This window comes from Alexandromys fortis, unplaced genomic scaffold (genome assembly GCF_014885135.2).
Source record: "Alexandromys fortis isolate MF-2015 unplaced genomic scaffold, M_Fortis_MF-2015_v1.1 scaffold_78, whole genome shotgun sequence".
NCBI classification, from domain to species: Eukaryota; Metazoa; Chordata; class Mammalia; order Rodentia; family Cricetidae; genus Alexandromys; species Alexandromys fortis.
The window spans coordinates 3,522,868-3,543,326 of NW_026067977.1; the positions used below are offsets into that span (position 1 = coordinate 3,522,868).

General features: G+C 47.4%; 1 protein-coding gene across 1 annotated transcript in view; it reads left to right on the forward strand.

The window, feature by feature from the left end:
* Ngf (nerve growth factor) overlaps window positions 1-20,459 on the forward strand; it is a 51,204-nt gene that overhangs the window by 1,252 nt on the left and 29,493 nt on the right. The gene's annotated exons all lie outside the window — the stretch shown is intronic.

The window sequence follows — 20,459 nt, forward strand, 5'->3', positions numbered from 1 at the left end:
CCACTGTCCCTGTAGTCAGGGCCAACTGAACCTTGCCAGCTCAGCTGGCATGGAGGGCCACGGTGCCCCCCCCCCCAACAACTTCTTCCTAGGGTCCCAAACTCCTGAGACTGTGTTATATTGGTCAGATAGGTCTGTACAGTTGGCCCCTGCCACCCTTCTGAAGTAACCGGTGTTACAGTCCCCAACCACATGAACCTTCTCTCTGCCGAGTCACGGGCCATATTAAGCATGATGGGTTTCATCTGTTAATTAAGACATGTGTCAGCCTGGTCATCTGAGTACTAATCATCATAGACAGTCTTCCCAAAGTTTGACAGGGGACAAGCGTCTATAGGAGAGGATGGTCTGGGGGTTGAGGCCAGCATGGCTGGTACTGACATGCAGTAGACTTGAATGGCCCTTGCACTAGGTAGTTGAAGGAGGATGGGCTAATGACAATTCTCCTGTCCCTTCCCTATCATTTCCCCCATTATTTTAGGTAGAGAGAGAGAGAGAGAGAGAGAGAGAGAGAGAGAGAGAGAGAGAGAGAGAGAGAAGCTTCCAAGGGAAAGTGGTAAGAGGTAACACACATAGGAAGTCAGGGACTCTGGGGCATGGGGCACGCAATTTGACAGAGCTATAGGCGTGACTCAGAGGGTTTTATAGCCAGCTGACATCACCATCATCCCTGGACAGCCACCCCAAGCAGCCCAGGCTCATCAGAAAGTCATTGGTTTAGGACAGTCACCCCTGCTGGTGACTCTCAATTGTTTACTTTGAACCTTTAACAAGGAATGGGCTTTCACTTTCTCCTCTTATTCACCTCCCCATCCCCATGCCCTGAGGGCGGCAAGAGGAAGGGATGAGGCCCCCACGCTCCATTCTACTCCAGGGAGAACTCTGTGCCCGGACCAGAAAGGGGGCCCCAGCTGCCAACATCAGCAAGGAGACTAGGGCAGGGCAAGGCAGGGCAGGGCTAGAGCCCCAGGGAAGTTTCTCATCATTACTGAGATTCAGCTGATGAGAAAATCACACACTTCTAAACGAGTACTGAGCCTGACAGCTGCTCACTTGTGGAGCACAGGGTCTCGGAGCTGCAGGGGAAACAGAGAATACAGCTACTGCTCTTCTTTGCTACAAATGTAACCGAGCGGTGCCTAGACACCACACAGCAGTAAGAGACTGAGCCAGAGTCCCGGCCATTTGCCTTCTCCTAATAAGAACACCCAGGCACCTCAGTATCCAGAGCAGGCCGTCCACAGACAGGAAGTAGAAGGTTTGCTGAGGATATGCACAAAGTCTCTGGTCATCTGAGAAGCATAAGACCTGTGTTTCCAGAAAGCGTCTCTCTCTTTTCTTTCTCTGACTGGCACTTTTCATATCTTATACACTGCTGCTCTCTCTAGTTCTCTCTCTCTCTCTCTCTCTCTCTCTCTCTCTCTCTCTCTCTCTCTCTCACCCCCTCCCTCAAACTAAAACAGTTCTAAGATTAACCATAAGGGACTTTGTGTTGTGTCATAGTGACGTCAGCCAGATAAAGAGGAACCCAAACCCGTCCTAACCATTTCCTGCGATGTTTGCTTCTTGACAGTGGGGATATGGTTATGCTTATGATTCCTGATACCAAATTGTGAGATGAAGATAACTCTAAGACTAATGTTCAAAATAGAGAAAACGAGGCTTTGGAATCACTGGCCTTCCAACAGGGAGTGCTTAACGTGGAAATGTTCCATTTTCAGCCAAGGTCCTTCAGTCACAAGGTTTAGACAGTACTGGAAAAATGAGAATTCACTATAGAGGCTTGGGGCTATTGTGTTTTCTTTACTCTTCTGTGGACAATATAATGCTTTTTTGAGGAATTTACGTAGACTGTTGGCCTTAGACTGTAGGGAGAATCAAATTTAAAGATGGAGATCGGTTTCTTGGTTAATTTTTCCTGTATTTTGAGCAACCTTCCAATGGTAGTTTTTCAGTTGTAAGAAAGGAAAGGCAACAGTCTATGACTGTGAGCAAGTCATTAACCTCATGAAATATGAGTGATGTACTGCATGGTGCCATTTGTCAATGGAGCCATTGACACATCAGGGCCATTCTTGGTTAAGTGTGACCACTCTACACACACAGGAAGTTCAGTGTCCCTGCCTTACCTACTAAATGTCAGAAGTCACGATGTCATCTGAGTTTGCCTCCATGTATAAATGGTGCTTACAGTTAAGAATTCCCTTGGGAATGGACAAAAAACGCCCTTCTGTTGAGGCATCTATGATGTCGTCATAGGATTGGGACGTCAGCAGCCCCAGTCATTGTCCTCTGAGTAGCAGCACATCAGACTCAGTGCCTCCATCAAAAGGAGCCTCAGTGTTATGATCCTGCCGGGTGTCACCCTCTGCACTCTGTGACTGAAAGTTCACTGCAAATGACCCGGAAGAAAAGCAGAAAGAGTGGAGGAAAGATAGGGATATCAGAACAGGGCATCTCCCCTGTCACCCACATGCTATTGAAAGCACGGGCAGAGAGAGATTCCCAACACTGAAGAAAATCTTTCCTTGTTAAAGAAGTTATACTTTGGCAGTAGGAGGTGCCCTTCCTAAAGCAGGAAGCCTTCAACTGTCAACCCCTCACTGACAACATGTAATTCAAAGTGAGTACATGCTAATCACCTGCCCTGACAACTTGTAATACAATATGAGCACATGTTGATCGCAAATGAATAAAACTTGCCACGCTGTGAGGGCAAGGAGAATAAAGAATTGCCATCTGAAGAATCAGCTAGGGATGCTGCATGAAAGAGATGCTGCTAGAGGCACTGGTAACAACCTCAAATAGGACAGCTCACATTATCCTCACCTCTGCCCCAAAGTTTCACTTGGAGACAAAAGCAAAGTAGAACCCCTTGTTTATTTATAGTTCAAATGGATAAAAAGAGCATTTCTGGAGGATGTATTGGAACACAATTTTCCTACTTATCCCAAACTTAGTAGAAACAGAAGAGTAAATTAATGTGGAGGTGCTTAGATTTCGGGGTTGGTTCTTAATGAGATCAAATGGAAAAGAGAAGGACCGGTTGATGAAGCGCTTGCTGCGTGAGCATGAGGACCAAGCGTCAACTCTCCAGTGCCCATCTCAAAGCCAGGTGTGGTGACGTGAGCCTGAGTTCTAGCGCCACGGAGGCAGGACCAAGTGCATCCTTGGGACTTGCCGTGACTTAGTCTAGCCAGACGGGTGACCTCCAGGCTCGGTGAGACACGCTGTTTCAAAAAAATAAGCTGAAGAGGAAAGAGGAAAACATTGCACACGTGTTTGCATGTGCGCGTGTGCTCACACACTTGAACACACACACACATACACACACACACGGGGTGGTGGGGCATGGGCTATTTAAAGGATGACAAATGAGGCTAAGCCGATGATGACATCTGCCAGGTAGGACTAGCTCCAGTGCTTCCTGAGTTGCCCAAGAGTCTGGCAGACCTTTTGCACGTGCAGCAAGTCTTTTTATGGGTAGGGGTGTGAGTCAGAGTCAGACAGTCAGGACTTCCGTGAAAAAGCGAGCAGCCTGAGAAGCTTTGGCACGGCCCGGGTGCCTTTTTGCAGGTGGAATCCGGATGAGTGGCTGAATCTGGCTACAAAGTCGACTGGAATGCTCAGCCCAGGTTTGGCTCCGAAGCTACCCCATGCTGGGCAGTTACAACCCACTGCTACTGGAATAGTTTCCCAGTAACCACAAGGTATTTTGCTATCTTGGAGGCTATTATAGAAGGCACATAGTCTCTGCTCACCCCTAAGTCGTCGAAAGGGGAGAGAGCATTCATGCAATGCCACGGCCGAGTTTTCCTGTTTCTTTTGGCTGTTCCTTCAGTAGTGAGGGTTGTTGCTCTCCATGCTGTTCCTAAGAAAGCTCAGAGACAACAGTCCCTCCTGGAAGAGGCGAGAACTCAGCCTGCCCATATTAGAGAAGAGGGAAGTGTCACATCAGACCTGTGGTTTACAGCCAACTCTGTGGCTTCAGCATAGTTACTCATGAAGTGACTTGCAGCTCTTTCCTTGCTCAGACTGGTGAAATGATACCCCATTTTTGGATCTGAGTCGACCTGGCTCAGAGGCCAGCAGACGGAGGTACTGCCTCATCCTTATGAATAACCTTGAGTTAAATCCTCCATGGCATGTGGGAGATGCCAGGAAGGACAGGTTCCCTCTGCATTATGATCGTGAGTTTTAGAAAAATACAAATAATTATATATACACACACACTCACATACACACACACCGAGAGAAGGAAGACATCATACTGTTGTCTCATTACCTGAAAGATGCTCAGCTAATTAATCAGAAAAGGAGGCATCCCTCTATGGGGAGCAGAGGACCAGTTTCCTCCCCTTCCTGTGTACAAAGTCTACATCACTGTGGTCTGGCTGCTATGCCCAGCTTGGTTTGTGTGGCTGGAACACCAAAGAGCCTGGCACAACAGGAGCTTCCCTTGCTAAAACTCTTTCTCCACATGGAGGGTGAGAAGAGTCTAGATTTTAGGTGCTGACCTCCCTCTGTGGTGCCTTCATCTGGAGTAGGTCAGCATCACGTGTGAGCTTAATGTGTCTCTGTCTATAGAACACTTTGCTGGGTTCGGGGACAAGAAATCGTTTGATGGCCTTGAAGTCTCCTCCAGGCATTTACTCATTTGTGTCTTTGGGTTTGAGAAGACCCGTGTGTAATTAACATTCTCACTTGGATGGGATTCAAGCCAAACATTTCATCTTCTGAGTTCTGTCTTCCTCATCGTATCTGAGCAAAAAGAGGCCAATAGATATTTGTCTGGAATTTTCTTTTGGAGTCAAATGCTCCTCAGACTTTACTGCCAGAAAATGTTAGACTGTCCTCTTGAAATAAGGCCTCTCTTGAGAATCGCCATGTTTCCTGGTAGTTTTACGGGTGCTTTGGTTCCCTTCACTGCCTAACAACCCCTCTGCATGTCTAAGATTGTAAGTACCTCGTCACAGTTACAAGGGGAATAAGAAAAGATAAGGCAGCTGAGTGCAAGCTCGCAGATGTAGGCAGCTGCTGCCTCCACGGTTAGCATTTGATTTCATTCTTTCATCTGGCCTTTTAAAAGACGATGCTCCTCTCAGTGGGGCACTGTGGGGGACATGTGACAAACACGTAATTGTGTAACACAAATCAAGTGAAAACTTGCTCCTGAGGCTCACCAGATCATACACCAGAGTCAGCCCACAGTGGACTAGGAGCCATAGAAAACTAAAGCAGCATGCCCCAATATGAGGGGACAGGCCTACTATCTCTCAGGATTGTAGGTCCAGTGCAGCCAAAATTTACAACTGTTTGAATAATCAAAACTTGGAGTTTGAATGTATCATTTTGTCAAAATGTCCCCATGAAGTGCCGTGATCCTTACCTTTCTGTTGCTATGATAGATCACCATCCAAGATAAGGTATAGAAGCGTTTGTATGGTTTATGTTCCAGGGGGTGGGAGTCTATTGCAATAGAGGCAGCAGGCATGGCAGCCACAGGTGAGAGCTCACAGCTCCACCAGCAAGCAGGAAACAGAGAGAGCAAACTGGGATTGGTGTGTGGTTCTTAAACCTCAAAACCCATCCCGAGTGACATATTCTTCCAGCAAGACCAAATCTTCTAAACTGACCCAAACAGCATCACCACCAGGGGACCAAGTAAACAAACCTCTGAGCCTATGGGGACATTCTCCTTCAAGCTGCCACACTGGGCCTTCTGGCATAGGCCTGTCATTTCTAAACCACTAGAACCAAAGACTCAAGGCCAGACTGGCTACAGAGTGAACTCAAGGCCAGCCTGGGCAACTTAATGAAACCCTGACTCAAAATAAATCATAAAGGCAGATCAGAGGTCAGCGGCAGGCCTGAGGCTCAGTCTCCAGTCCTAGGGGATAAAGTAAATCCTGGTGGCTCAAACAAAATCTGTGAGAAGGCTCTTAATCTTTTGTTCCAAACTCCCACTTTCGGAGTAGTTACCATCTCCCAAAGGAGTACGAACTGAGTGGGCCTAAGCTCTAAATGGAGAGGAGGTGAAGGGCCAGGAGATCCTGGAAGATTCAGGAGGGGGGGAGGGTCTATGGGGTTTTATGGAAGTCCAGAGTCAAAATCCATCAGAATGGGCTTTGTATTGTTCCAACTTCTATGAGTTCTGCTCAGTGAGCCTCAGTTCTCTCATCTGTGAGAAGGGGGCAGAGTATTAGCTGCAGAGGGCAGACACCAGCTGGGAAGCCCTAGCAACAATGCCTGTGACACCAACTCTTTCTGTTGACGCTTGTGTGGGGGAAGCTATTGGAAGCTGAGGCGGTGAGAAGGCAGGGCTGGCTTGACCCCCAAGGGTCACCTCAGAATCCAGCACTCAGCTAGCTGCTTTTCTGGGACCCAGGCTGCCCTACCTCGCCTGATCCCTAAAAGCACAAGAGCTAGGTATAAGCTCTCTCTGGTCCTTTCCTGCTTCTCTCTAGGGCCTGTGGCTGCTTGTTCAACACCCCCATCAGAATCCCACCCCTTAAAAGCCAAGCCACTGCAGGAAAAAAAACAATATGTGTGTGTGTGTGTGTGTGTGTGTGTGTGTGTGTGTGTGTGTGTGTGTGTGTAGTATACTAAGTTAAAAGTTGTGCCCAGGAGTCTGTACAGACATGCACAGAAAATATTCAAGGAATTCTTAGGAATAAAAAAAAAATCACAAATCTGGATTTTTGCATGAGGACATCACAGGAACATGTTTTCTCAATTACTGTGCACATTTCTTAGAGTGAAGTCACCAGTCCCCGGCTCATCGGGCTTGACTCGCGCTCAGCCACACCTGACCTGGAGTTCACTTTTCCATGACTTAATCTGATTTAGCCATCCCAGCCACTGGCCCTCAGCATCAGATAGAATCACCCCCAAATCCTAAAGCAGGGTGGGTGGAGCACACCCCTAAAAACAACGCAACATCAGATGCTGAGAGTGGAGAGAGACAGTTCTGCTCTTGCCATGAAAGGGCAGAGTCCCACAAGCCCTGGCCTTTCCTTGTCCCTTAGCATGTATTATTAGCTGGTGACCACACATGGCCTCATGGAGCAGATGAATTCTTTAGTTTCTGAAAGCAGAGGAAATGGTCTCTTTTGCAGAAAAGCATGCATCAAACCGCCTAAAATATCACCCGCTGGAGCCTGCGATCAGCAATTGTGTCCTCTGGATGGTTTCCTGGGCTGACTCTTGCCAACGCAGTGGCTTTGTCAGATAGTTCTAATTTCTGAGATAGTTTATCAATGATGTCCCCTTGGCAGAAGGATGATCAGAGTACACAATGAGGAGTGTGCTCAGTGCAAGACCCTGCTCGCGCCCATGGGGACCAGCAGAAGGCTGAGGAAGACTTCAGACCAGCTGTCTAGAGGAAGGAGAATGCTTTCCAAAATCCAGAGTGAGACCCATTGGGAGACTTGGAGATGATTTTAATTGTACCATTCTCAGTAATGTGAAGGGAGATAGGGAGAGAAGAAAGGGGGAGAAGGAAAGAAAGGGAAAGAGAGAGAGGAAGGCAGGGAGGAAGGATGGATAGATAGATTTGGGTGAAAGATTTAAAAAGCAATACACATTGGGAGTAGCACTGAAATCTTGTTTGCAGTTGTCAGTTTCTGTACATGTGGAAGTGTTCCCATTGGCTAATAATGGGAAACGTTTTCTACTCAAACTATGAGCTATAGTTTTTTAAAAAAGAAAAGCGTTGAAAGTCATTGGCACAGAAGACAGTGTTAGACTGTTATAGAAAAGAGAGGGGCACTGAAACAGACAGCTTTGGGGTTCAGCTGGAGCTCATCGTATGGTCTTGGGTAACCTTGCTTCTCTCAGTGCTGGTGTCTTCTGTAATGTCGAATGATTGCGCCGTCACAGAGATGCTGCATAGGTTAGGGCGAACGCAAACGCAGCACTTGGTGCCGTGCTTGCCCCTGGCGAGGTGGGGGCTTCTGTGGCTCCGCTCTCATCTGCTTTCCCCTTCATCCTCTTCTTTGTCTCCTCTCTTCCTTCCCTGCATCTCCTTGCATCACCTCTGATATCCTTCCCTTGGTCATCCGCCTTGTGACCCCTCATCTTCATCAGAGCTGTGATGTCTCTCTACCTGAGTTTTGCATTTTTCTTTGCAAACCCAGCAAAGAAGCAGCAAGGATGACCTCACTTCCTGCCCCGCTCCCCCATTTCACATGTGCAGAGCCATCTTACTTGGACACTGTTCCCCTAAATGTGACCGTGATAGTGACCATGCGAGAGACGCCAGGCGCCTGTCTCGGTCACTGGTAAGGGTCAGAGGGATGCTATGGCCTTTCCTAGTCCTGTCACTTTGGTCCTGGTGGGGGAGCAGTGACTTTGGAGAGAGCTTCTCTTCTTACAAAGATCATCCTTCACTTCAGTACATATATTTAAAAGATAACAGGGCTGAAACATTATTGCAATTTTGGCAGTTGTCAAATTTCTAAAGAAATCCCTGACTAGGCCAGAGGGCTGAAGATTTTCTCATGACTCACTTGGAGTGTTTAAGTTTTTTTCTTAATAAAAGCAGCTGGAAGGTCAATGTGGACACTGGAGCTGACAGCTTCAGGTAAGACAAACCTAACTTTGCCCTCAGCACAACCAGCAGTTGGTCCTTGGCCCTGGCTGCTTGGGTCCTCAGCGGAGGGCACTGGAGAAAGTGGAGCCCACGGTTATTGGACTCTTGAGCCAGGAAGGTGACAGTCTCAATTTCCTTGAGAGCCTGGTAGCTATGGCCCTGAGGGCAGATCAGTGGTGACAGACTGCCTGGCTCTTTGTTTGTTGAAGTCTCCTTTGGCTCCACCTCTTTGCTCCCCGGGGCTCATTCCAGCTCTTCTAGTGAAATGCTCTTCCTCTAGGCAGTTTTCACCATGAAGACTCAAGGGGAATTATTTGTGACATCTCCTCAAAGGCAGCATTCCTATCCAAACCAGACACTGACTCCTTCCAAACAGTTTGAGTTTGCCGGACAGTCGGGCAGGAAGGAAACTGATCTGGTCCTCGGGGTAATTTGGGGTTCCATCAGGGTACACAACTCCTTTCTTCCCATCAGTCCCTGCAGAACTAATGACTCTAGCAGGTACATTTTCAGTGAGAGTCCGAGCGAAATACAGACACTTGTCCCATCAGACCCAGGCCCACCCCCAGCAGGTGGATAATACGGAGCCGAGCTTCTGGGAGTTGGAGAGGAGTGGGCCAGGCTGGAGAGAAGAGTTTCAACTCTTTGTTGCTGCACAAGGGGAAGCAAACGCCAGCTGACTTCTGAGCCACAAGGAGGAAAGAAAAAGTGTCTAAAACTCACCATGACAAACGGAATCACTTGTCCCAGAAATGACATACAGCCGAGAATGAAACAAATTACCTTTCTTTTTGATCTGGATTCAAGGGTGTTGTTTCTGAGCCTTCCACAGCGAAAGTGCAAACACTTGGCAACGCTTTCCATGGCCCCTTTGAAGACGTCAGATGCCAAAGCCCAAATCTGGATTTTATGCCCATGCGTCAGCATCCCTGGATCTTGGAAATGAAAGAAAAATATGCTAGGAGTGGGTTATTTTCTTTTCTTTTTCACTTTTTTTAAATGTCCTTGATTTTGAATTTTTCCAAAAAAGGTTAGCCAGGCGGTGGTGGCTCAACGCCTTTAATCCCAGCACTCAGGAGGCAGAGGCAGGATGATCTCTGTGAGTTCGAGACCAGCCTGGTCTACAAGAGCTAGTTCCAGGACAGGCTCCAAAACCACAAAGAAAAAAAAAAAAAAAAACAAAAAAAAAAAAAAAAAAAAAAAAAAAAAAAAAAAAAAAAAAAAAAAGAGATTAGAGGTTAACGCACATTTGTTTTTGTAAACAATCTGTTCTGTTCTTATCATATACCATCTACACTGGGCGAACCTCTGAACTCTCTGAGCCTGTTTCTTAACCCACGGGATGAAGATAGTATTCACTGGCAGTCCCAGGGCTTCACACTATGGATTTACAAAACACCCAAGCCACAGCCACAGAGGCTAGAGGTGAAGGCCTGGATGGGGACAACTGACTCTGTTCGTGGTTGGGTGTCACTAACCCCACATGAGCCACTGTCCATCTCAACAGCAGGAGCAGGTGCGGAAGCACCCCCAGAAACCTGGGAAGTAGTGGGGTGTTCTGGCAATGGTTGCGCTGGGAATTAAGCAGGCCCTGGGAGACAGTTCAAGAGCCCTGAAGAAAAGGCCAAAAGAAGGAACCAGAGCTTCCAGGTTCTAGTTCCATGGGTGGGGCTTGAAATGCCCGTGATGGACATACATGGCTGTAGCTCCCTGCTCGTCAGTGTTCCCACATATCAGTGAGGCTATTAGCACACCCTCCTTCATGTAAGGGTCAAGAGAGACAGCTGTCAGTCACCTTTGTACAGCAGCATGGGTCCTGTGCCTCCAGTGGTGTCACACAGATGCAGAACAAAGATGAGTCTGAGGAATTCCCTGAGGACCTGGTGGCCTGGCTGAGGACATCTCGAGGCAGATGTGACCATGGTGCCAGGATGACCTGGAGACACTGTTGTTCCTCATCCTTCATGGGTCTTCGCCTGTGTCTCCTTTCTGCCTTCTCTGTCTCTTTCTGACCTCTAAATGTAAGTCCCTGGAGCTTGCTTCAAAATCCTCTTTATTTTCCAGATCATTCTCTTCCAGGATGATGTCATTCCTGCCCATCATTAAACACGACCTAAGATCCTGGATGTCTGTTTCCGCTCTGGACCTCTCCCCTGGGCCCTAGGCTCTTCTACTCTACAGGCACGACCAGTTGGCTAGCCAATGGACATCTCAAACTTAACATTTTTGACTCCTCCCAAACCACTTCCCTAGTCTTATTCTCTTCCCACAGAATAATGTAGAAATTGTCCCCAATTATATTTTGTTCTTCACTGCTGTTCCTATCCTAGTCTCGCTGGGTCACCCTCACGGTCCAGCCACTTCCTGCCACTGCTGCTGCCAATTTAGTCTGAGCCGCCACTGCTGCTCAGCCCCAGTAGCTCCCCTGTTGCTCTTGCTCCCCTGAATACAGCATTTTTACCCAGAAACAGTCAGCACAGCGCCTTGCAGGTGGAAATCCTGCTGCGGTCTTTTTTTTCAGACTCCAATTGCTTTCTGTATACACAGACTAAAATCCGCACCCTTGGTGCACACCTGCAATTCCCGAATTTGGGAGGTGAGGTGGAGGCAGGAGAGTCGGGGGTTCAAGGTCATCCTTGCACCTAAGCTACGTGACCTTGTCGTCTTCGCCAGGACCTTATCACAGCGCTCCTTCTCCAGAGCTCATTTTCCTCCTGTGGGGACATTTGAGAATACTTGGAAACAGTCTGGGTTTTCACAAAAAAGGGAAAATACTGCATCCAGTGGGTAAAGACCAGAGGCAGAGCTAAATACTCATGGGACCTGTGCACAGAACAGCCCCCCCCCCCAAATAAAGAAGGGTCTGGCTCCAAATGCCTGTAATACTTGTGGGAAGAATGGTGTCTTAAATGAGCTGGACTGACTGACTCCAGCAGCTCCTGTCTCTCCTGCCTTGACCTGCCACACCACGGTGATCATGCTGTGACCTAATGTACTGTGCACAGCCATCTCAGGGTCCTGGCAGGTGCTGTTTCTCCCAGGCAGGTCATCCATACCCACTCGTCTGTGTTGCACAAGTTCTAATTGGTCTTAATAATAAAAACCCAAAACCAGATATTGGGGGAAATGCTGAAAGATCAGAAAGACAAAGAAGCAAGCCACAGCCAACTCTCACCTTGCTAACTCCTCCGCCAAAAAAGGGCCAAACTCCTGTCTCCTGCCTTATACGTCTCTCGCTGTCCAGCCATACCACTTCCTGTCTGTCTGCACAGACCTCCAGATCTCTGTGGTTAACTAGTGGCTAGCTCTGCCCTCTGATCTTCAGGCAAGCTTTATTTGTTAGAGAACAAACAAGATAGCACCCCATCTCTGTGTATGGCTAACTTCGCTCATCACTCTGGTCTGCCTAGATGTCACCTGCTAACCACTCTAATCTGAGTCTCCACCCCAACAAACCAGGCCACTCCCATCTGCTGTCTGCTTTGTTTATTTCACGGTACTCTTAGGATTTATTTCCTTCTTTTACTGCTTCTTCCAAAGGAGTAGCGAATGAGAGCTGGCATTGTCTGTGTTGGTCAAAGAGTTCATCACATGGTAGGACCTCAAAAAGTATTTGCCAGATGAGTTTAATGGATAATTGATAAGCATGACACAGCTGTGGCTTACTGTAGGTCTGAAAAGGAGGCAAATAGTGAACTCCAGCTGTTTGAGGAGGTGGCCATAATCTACAATGCAAGTTCTTGGGTCATCTTTCCTTCAGATGCAATGTCCTAAAATGGAAAGGACTTGACCACCATTTCCCCATCAGATACCTATGTGCCTGTGGGCAGCTCTCTTATGGAAACAGCTGTGGACTTGAATCTTCCAAAGGCTAGAGAGCTAATCTGGAGGCGGAGGGCACCTGACATCCTTGGAGAGAGGTCTCTGGAAATGGGTGAGGGCAAATCAGAACCAACAGGAACAATATCACCTCTGGGTGATTAGGAGAGAGGGAAGGGAGGGCCCTGAAAGAGCTTCTGCTCCATTGTTCCAAGATCACAGAAAGGATGGAGGTGTTTCTGGTACCCGGGGTGCAAGGGGTCAAACAAAGGAGATGGGTTGGAGCTGAGACACTAGGAAGATAGAGGAGGAAAGGGTGTCCAGGCAGAAAACTGGGCTGTACGGTCACACTGTGACTAGGGAATCGGTAACACATGGTATCATATGAAAAGCAGTTCCAAATGCTTAGACCCACTGTCCAACACTTACGCTTGAGTGTGGCAGTTGTTATGGTTACACCACGTGGGGTGAGATTAGACCTTGCCAATGGTGGATAAAGTGTGTCCCCCCCTCCGTCTAGGTCAGCTTCCTGACCTATCTCCCAGTGATGACACTTGACGAAGATGAAGTTAAAAGTGAGTTGATCAAGCTTGCATATCCAAGGCCCCAAATTCCAGGGAATGCAAATTCTGGGATTGGCAGTTAGTCGGGTCCCCACTGAAGAGGGAAGCTAACCTCGGGCACATGGCACCAGCCATCCCAAAATCTTATCCAAGAAATTGTGTGGTCAGGGTCTGTGCTTGCAAGGGCCACTTCAGGACAAGTACTCATGACTGGTTCACTTTCCTGCCCGGATACTTCTGAGCAGATGACTGTGTGGGATTAGCTGGCCAACACCTCATTTTATTGGTCTATTAATGCAGATTTAAAGTAACACACCTCAGATGGAGACAGTTTACTCCAACCTACCGAAAATATTATTATGAAAATTTACAAGGTCTAAAGAGTGATATAATGGTGATGAAATTCAGATGTGTTGGAAGACTCATGTCTAATTTAGCCCTGACTCAGTCCATAGAAATATGGATTTTTCCCGCAGACATGGTCTCATAGTTGCCTGGGCCCTGTGTGCTTTGCAGGGCTGGACAATGAGGTTGTCTGTCACTCTCAGGCTCAAAGGTACAGTTCCCTCCCAACCCCCGCTTAGGAGAACTATCCATCTCTGCTTACCCAAAGCCTGATGCATTACTGTGGCTTCTCACTCATGAGAACCCATCTGCCAGCTTATCGCTTGGCCATCTCCTTCTTGGCGCACGCAGGTTTGAGGCTCTCAAACTTCTCCATCCACTACAACCTCTGAGCCTCCATTCATCCTAGGAACGAATGTAGCTAACAAAGGCTCAGAGTGACGCCGCATACCCTAGGGGTACATGCTGTGAACAACTGCCACATTCTCACCATTGGGAAAGGCAGCAAGCCATTCCCTGACAGGGCAGCCAGCAGGCCCATATTAGTCTCTTTTCTCCCTGCGTAACCTTAAATGAATTATATAAACTCCTCGAATCTCATTTCCTGAGCTGTGGAAGCGCATTAATCACAAGACTTACCGTATAAGATGATTAAAGGAGAGAGGACATGCAACACACAACCTGGTACTTGGCTCCTAAAAGTTGTTCAACAAATGGCTGCCTTCCTCATTCCATTTGTTAACTCTCAGGAAGTGAAAGGCGGAAGTCAGTCAGCCACTCCTGAAAAGGCTTTCGAGCTGGAAGTGTTTTTAAGGCAAAGGAGATGAACGGGATGGGAAGACATCCCCAAACAAGGGTTGTGGGCTTGTGCCCGCGTTTCAACACGCGACTTGATGATCCTTTGTGGGGTAAGCCTCAGTTACGCCATCTGTAAGATGGGCATCATGATATTCCTGTGATGAATAAGGACGCGATGTTTATAAAATGGTTGGCACAGTACACTAGCCTCAACGAGCAGCCTCTCTCTCGTCCTTGCTGCTGTTAATACGCCCAAGCCCTCAGCCACCGCTTTACCCAGACCCAGCATGTAGGTAGATGATGCAGCCTCTACTCCATGAGTCTCTTCTTTCACAGTGTATTTTTAGTCACCTAAATCCTCATAGAGTTACAGAGCCACCTATAACTATAAACTACCTGTCTCAGGTGACTTTGTCCCATGGAACAACAATGTCATGCCCTAAAGCATTTTCCCTTTCTTTTGAAGTTGACCTCCTAGCCCTCAACCCCCATTCCTCGGTGGGCACAAAAGCATGGTAGCTATACCCTCTGAAGAAAGTTTAATTCAGCAGCCAGGTTATATCTTTTGTCTCTGGCCCTGCCAGGGAGTGCTAGACCAAGACAGAGAAGGAATTCTGGTCGTCTACCTTCCTTGGACACAGAAATAAATCATGGAGATTCTCATTTCATAAGAAAGCTACCAAAACAAATGTGAGGGCATTTTTGCCTATGTTCTTAAAGCAAATATTAAAAATGGAGGCAGAGGCAGGCGGATCTCTGTGAGTTTGAGGCCAGCCTGGTCTACAAGAGCTAGTGCCAGGACAGGATTCAAAGCCACAGAGAAGCCCTGTCTCAAAAAACCAAAGGGCGGGGTGGGGGGAGAGAAAGGAGATGCTCTCTCAGAGTCACTGTCCAGGGACTTTGTTTTCCTTCCATTCCTGGTAACCGGCCGAAGCAGTGAGTGGCGCCCCGTAGTGTTGCAGTTCCTTAGAGCCTGGGGTATCAGGAAGCAGTCAGTAGACTCTGGGCCTTGAAGACTAGGCAGGTCTTCAAGGCCCATAGGAAGCTGCTTGACTTCCACAACTCAGCTGTGGCTGGCACAGTCTGGGATACCTGCTGGGGCCACTTAGGAGCCAGGAAACCTCGCAGGTCACTCTAAAGTCGGACACCAAGGTGCCCACCATATTGCCCAGGAGTTAAGATGCTTGAGAGCTGGGGAAGTCAACAGAGCGCTGCCACCTCCGGAACCACTGAAAGACAGCTTTTGCTGCCAAGCAGTCATCTGCCTCGCTGCTTTGACAGTGTGGCCCGCGCCACCGAACAGCTGTAACCATTCTGCTGGCCTTGCTACTTCTCTATGCTGTCTCTGCTGCTTCTTATATTGTCAGTTCACCAGTACTACTGAACGTAGATAAGAGAAGACACTTGAGAGAAGCTTAGTTATGCCTTATCAGCCATGCCGGAAGTTCAGAGGAGTGTTCCAACGTACCTCTATAACCTAATGATGGATGGATGTTTAGACCAATCACAGCCATTTACTGAACCAATCATAGCCTTTCAGTGCCCTATAGCAGTCTCTGTTAGACCACTAGGGGAAGTGCTCTCTCCTCTGATCAAGGCGGAAATAGTTACAGAGACATCTACAGTGAAGGCTTGTCCTAACCAACTGTCTGATACAAAGTGTTGCAAACAGCCCTTGTTGGGGTTTTGCCATCAGAAGCCTGGGCCACCAGGCTATCTGTGCATAGTTGCCTCAAGAGGACCATGGGGTGGTCTAGATTGCCACCGTTAACACTCAGACTGGTAGTTCTTTTGCAGCAATAGGGCAGCAAGGGCAAGTTCAACGGTTATGAATAAGGAACCGCCCCGTCCTAAGTATCTCTGCTCATTTACAGGAAAATGAATGGCAGAAAAAAGTGCTTGCAATAAGAGCCTGCCATTAACGCCGATAGCAATTTTGACAGTTCAATATCTGCCCAGTGCTCTTGAGAGCGGTGGGTCCTCCTTATCTGTCTCAAGGGGGGGTGGTAAACCAAAGTGAGTGGGGAAAAAATGCCTGGCCTAAAGCCAGTGTGACTAGCGGAGCCCTTCTAGGTTCCAACATCTTTCAGCCTTTTACCAACTACTTTGTGTTGAGAGCTCACACCCATGCCATTGGTGGACAAAGTCATGCAGTTCCTGCACTCCTGATTGGGTTTGGAGACCAGTCTAGAAGGCAATCCATCATCAATGCCACACAGAAACCCAAAGTGTTCCTTCTGACGGCAGCAGACTTCCTGGAAGAAGGCACAATTCATCTAAGATCCAAAGCTGGGCAGAAGGAGGCGGAAGACGGCTGCTCCGAGGATGAAGGGAAATCCTCCTTCCTCACCCAGGAAATGTTCTGTCACGGGGTGCATACAGACTCACAGCAGCTCCACCGTGAACTGCTCCCCCATCTCCAGGCTCTGTGAGGTCGCATGGTAACCTGCAATTGGTTGCAGCGGATGTGCTTACATCACAGAAAACTGCAGATGTCACAGCCCTTCCTCCTCTGAGCTCGGAAAGGGGCTTTACCAGTACTCCACAGGCCTCATGGGCACCTGCTTCCTGCCTGTAGGCAGCACAAACACTGCACTTTATGCCAAAGGCCTGAGCTCCCTCCCTTCGAAACCACCAAGTGCTTGTTCTTATCAACAAGTGCCTTTGGCCTTGGGGCTGTTTACTTCAGACCCTGGGCCATCCAGCTTCTACTAGCGTTCAGGACACCCTAACATGTTCGCAGCAAGCTGCTAAGAAAGGGCCTGTTCTTGTGGTCTTGTCACCCCGGCCATCTAATGATATTTATCAACCACCCACGCCTACCCAGCACGGCGTGAGACACTCAGCCAGGCAGATCCCGAGTCTGGCTGTGACCCCTGAGGAATTTGGGCCTGGATAAGGCTGCACGGCTGACATTGTTCTTCTTTAATATAACATGGGCTTCTGAGGCACACGAGTCAGGGCTGGGAGCCCCGCTAAGGACAAAAGGACAGGAGACGGCCCAGCTGGTGCTTGCCATGTTGTCCCTCGGGTGAGTGGGTGCTGCAGGTTAGCGCACGTGTGATAACAAAGTTTGAAATCAACAGAATCTGCCACCTGTGCACACCCACTATCATCACGGTGTTGTGGAGGGAGTTCCCCCAAAGAAAAAGCGGATTTTGAGTTCTAAATGAAGACTATCAGGAAGTAAGGATGGGCAGTCACTTTGGAGGTACAAGTTTCGCAGCTGCAATACCTTTGTTTCAAAGGGATGTGGTACCTATGAGATGTGTGTGCGTGTACATGCATGCATGCGTGTGCCTATATGCACACGTATGTGTGCATACACGTGTGTACGCATGTGCATATGTTAGAACTTGGTTGTTGCCTTGTGCGTCTCCAGTAGACTTCTTCTCAAGCAAATGCAGAGAGTGGTTAGGGCAGTGCTCCCAGCTCCTAACACCTGGTCTTGAAGGTCATCTCTTCAGGTCATGAACCGTGAGCCTTTATGCTTGAGGGTAGAGAAGGGAGAAAGTCTCCCCAACACAGGAACTGTTGGGTGAGCAAGGGGCGGCAGGTGATCCGCGAGGGTGGCTTGGAGATTAGATGTGATGATGGATGCTCTTCGAGGGTTCTGTGCTCTTGAAGGAGACAAGGAAGAGGGCATGGCCGGAGAGCCTGGAGTCTATAGGAAAAGAGATGTCACAGGGTGGGCAGTGAGCCAGGCACCCAGGCCAATGATAAATGAACTGCCCCAGGCTCCCTTTCTGCTGCACTGCAATGCTGGTCCACCACAGTGCCCTGAAGCATCCTTTTGTGACCCTACCCTGAGATCCACAGGCATCCCTGCCTCTTAGAGCAAAGTGCACTCATTTGAGGTTCCAGATCCAGACACAATAAGCCAGCAAGATGGATTGGAGGGAAAGTACTGTCCAATTAATAATAATAGAGAGACAGAATCCCATCACTGATCATGGTTGTGCGAACTGTCAAGGCATGGAGTCAAGGGGACAAGAGAGGTTCTGCTCTCCAAACTGTGCCCCTGGCATGGACTGCACCTGCCTGAGGAAAGGGCCTCTCTAATCCACACAAAGATTCTGTGTGATCCTGACTTTAGGAGCTCCTGCTGGCCAGAGAAGAAGAACTTGAGTTGGCACTAGTATCAGGGGGAGGCAGCCCTTGAGGGAGAAAGACACTCTTGTTACCAACTTTACAATATTGCCTAGGGACAGCTGAAGCGTTTGTGGTCTGAAGATGAAGGGGTGATTCCCTTATTGACATTGAAATAATTAGCTTGTTTAGTTTACCGTCTTCGTTGTCCAAATATTGTTCAATAAAACATCTTATTGCTGATAATTGTGCAAACATTACAGTAAATGGGGGCCGCCTGCTAGGGCCAGGGATGCATCTCTGGTTACACAGAGCGCCAGAATGTTTTCCTCCTTGCCGCATAGCCACCTGGCTGGCATCCCTGGGCTGGGGCTTAGCAATGACTCCTTATCACTTCCAGGTGAGGATCACGCTGATAAAGAGCAAATTATTCTCTGTGGTCAGATCCCAAAATGTGGAACGCGTGGGTGACAAACACAAGTGGCATTGTTTCCTTGACTGAGTCTTGTTTTCCATGTGTGGGAGGAATTCCAGACTTGAGAATTCCGTGTCCAGACTTTCTTTTCTTTCTTTTTTTTTTTTTCTTTCTCCTGATCAAGACAACACAACTAATGATAAAGCACAATACTAGCCTGGCTTCCATGCTCCCAAAGGCTCAGGGTCAAAATGTGACCTTCAGGGGGATTGGAGAGGCTCCAACAGCAACTACTGTCTTCTGTTGTCAAGTTGGACCACAGGCTCCACAAGCCCAGCTTTCTCTTGGCTTCTGCAGCATGAGACAGAGCAGATGTGAGTCCCGCTAATGCGCCGGAGGATGGAACTATTCTTCTAGCTTATTGAAATCAGATGCACGACACTCAGTACTGCCCTACAAACAGATGGTGGCTCCGTGCAAGCACCATCAGAAAATGTCAGGAGCTTTGCCTCCAACTTCAAATGCTCTGACAACTGTTTTTTTTTTTTTGTTTTTTTTTGTTGTTGTTTTTTTTTAACCAAGGAAGCACACGGAAGAAAGGCCTTCTTCCCTTCTCTGTGCGCAGTCTGAGGGGCAAGACCTCTGTCAAAGAGAACACTTGTAGATAGCTAAAGTGGCACCTTTGCCCCTTGATCTAGTTTCACTTTCCACGGTCTCAGTTATCTGTGGTCAACCACAGTCTGAAAGTATTCAATGGAAAATTCCGGAAATAAACAGCTTGGTTGTAAATTGCACGCTGTTCTGAGTAGCTCGACAAAAATCCTGCTCCATCCTGCTAGGATATTAGTCATCTCTTCTGCGCGGCGTATTCCCACTGTATGGACTACCCCTACCTGTTTGTCACCTGCCTTTAATCCCAGCACTCGGGAGGCAGAGGCAGGCGGATCTCTGTGAGTTCGAGACCAGCCTGGTCTACAGAGCTAGTTCCAGGACAGGCTCCAAAGCCACAGAGAAACCCTATCTCGAAAAACCAAAAAAGAAAAAAAAGAAAAAAGAAAAAACAGGGAGAGCATAGTATGTAGAAGATTCAACATTACCAATGTTTCAGGCTATAAGGCAGAAGGTGGGTGTCTTAAAACCAATAAAGGGTGATTACTGAATAGAAACTTGAACACGATAGGTAATTCTAGAAGAATGTGCCATAAATGTTAATATTAGTTATCTCTGTATAGCAGGTATTGGAAGAAAAATCAATATGGCATTGGAATGAAAGACAATAAGGCTAATGGAAGAATTTATATTTAACCATCAAATATGTAATTTATCCATAAAACGTTCTGAGGTTGTGCAGGAATATATAAGGTATTTTATTCTAGTACTTCAATTTAATTATAAGAACATTTTATCTTAAAATGTTCGAGAAGTAACAAATTAGTTCAGTAGCTCCAAATTTTACATTTTAATCTAGATTGTTATGATTTTTTTTTCTTTTCCTAAATTAAAAGTACAGTATCTGGGTAAAAGGTTGTTAGAGGAAGTTTACTAATTGATTGGAATTGGAGATTTACATAAGGAAATTCATTAGTTTCCTTTTTTTTCTCGTGAAAAATAACTCAGGCCTATTGTGAGCACCAATCCAGATAATGCATTTAAAATATTTCCATAGCAACTAAAATATATTAGATACTGGAAAAATAGCTATCATTTCAGCCTTTTTTCTGTCTTTCTCTGTAGATATATGTGTATATGTGTGTATTCAATACATGTTTCATTTTTAGTATCTCTTTCAAAGATAACATCAAGATCTAATTTTTTAAAATATGGGTATATGATGTGT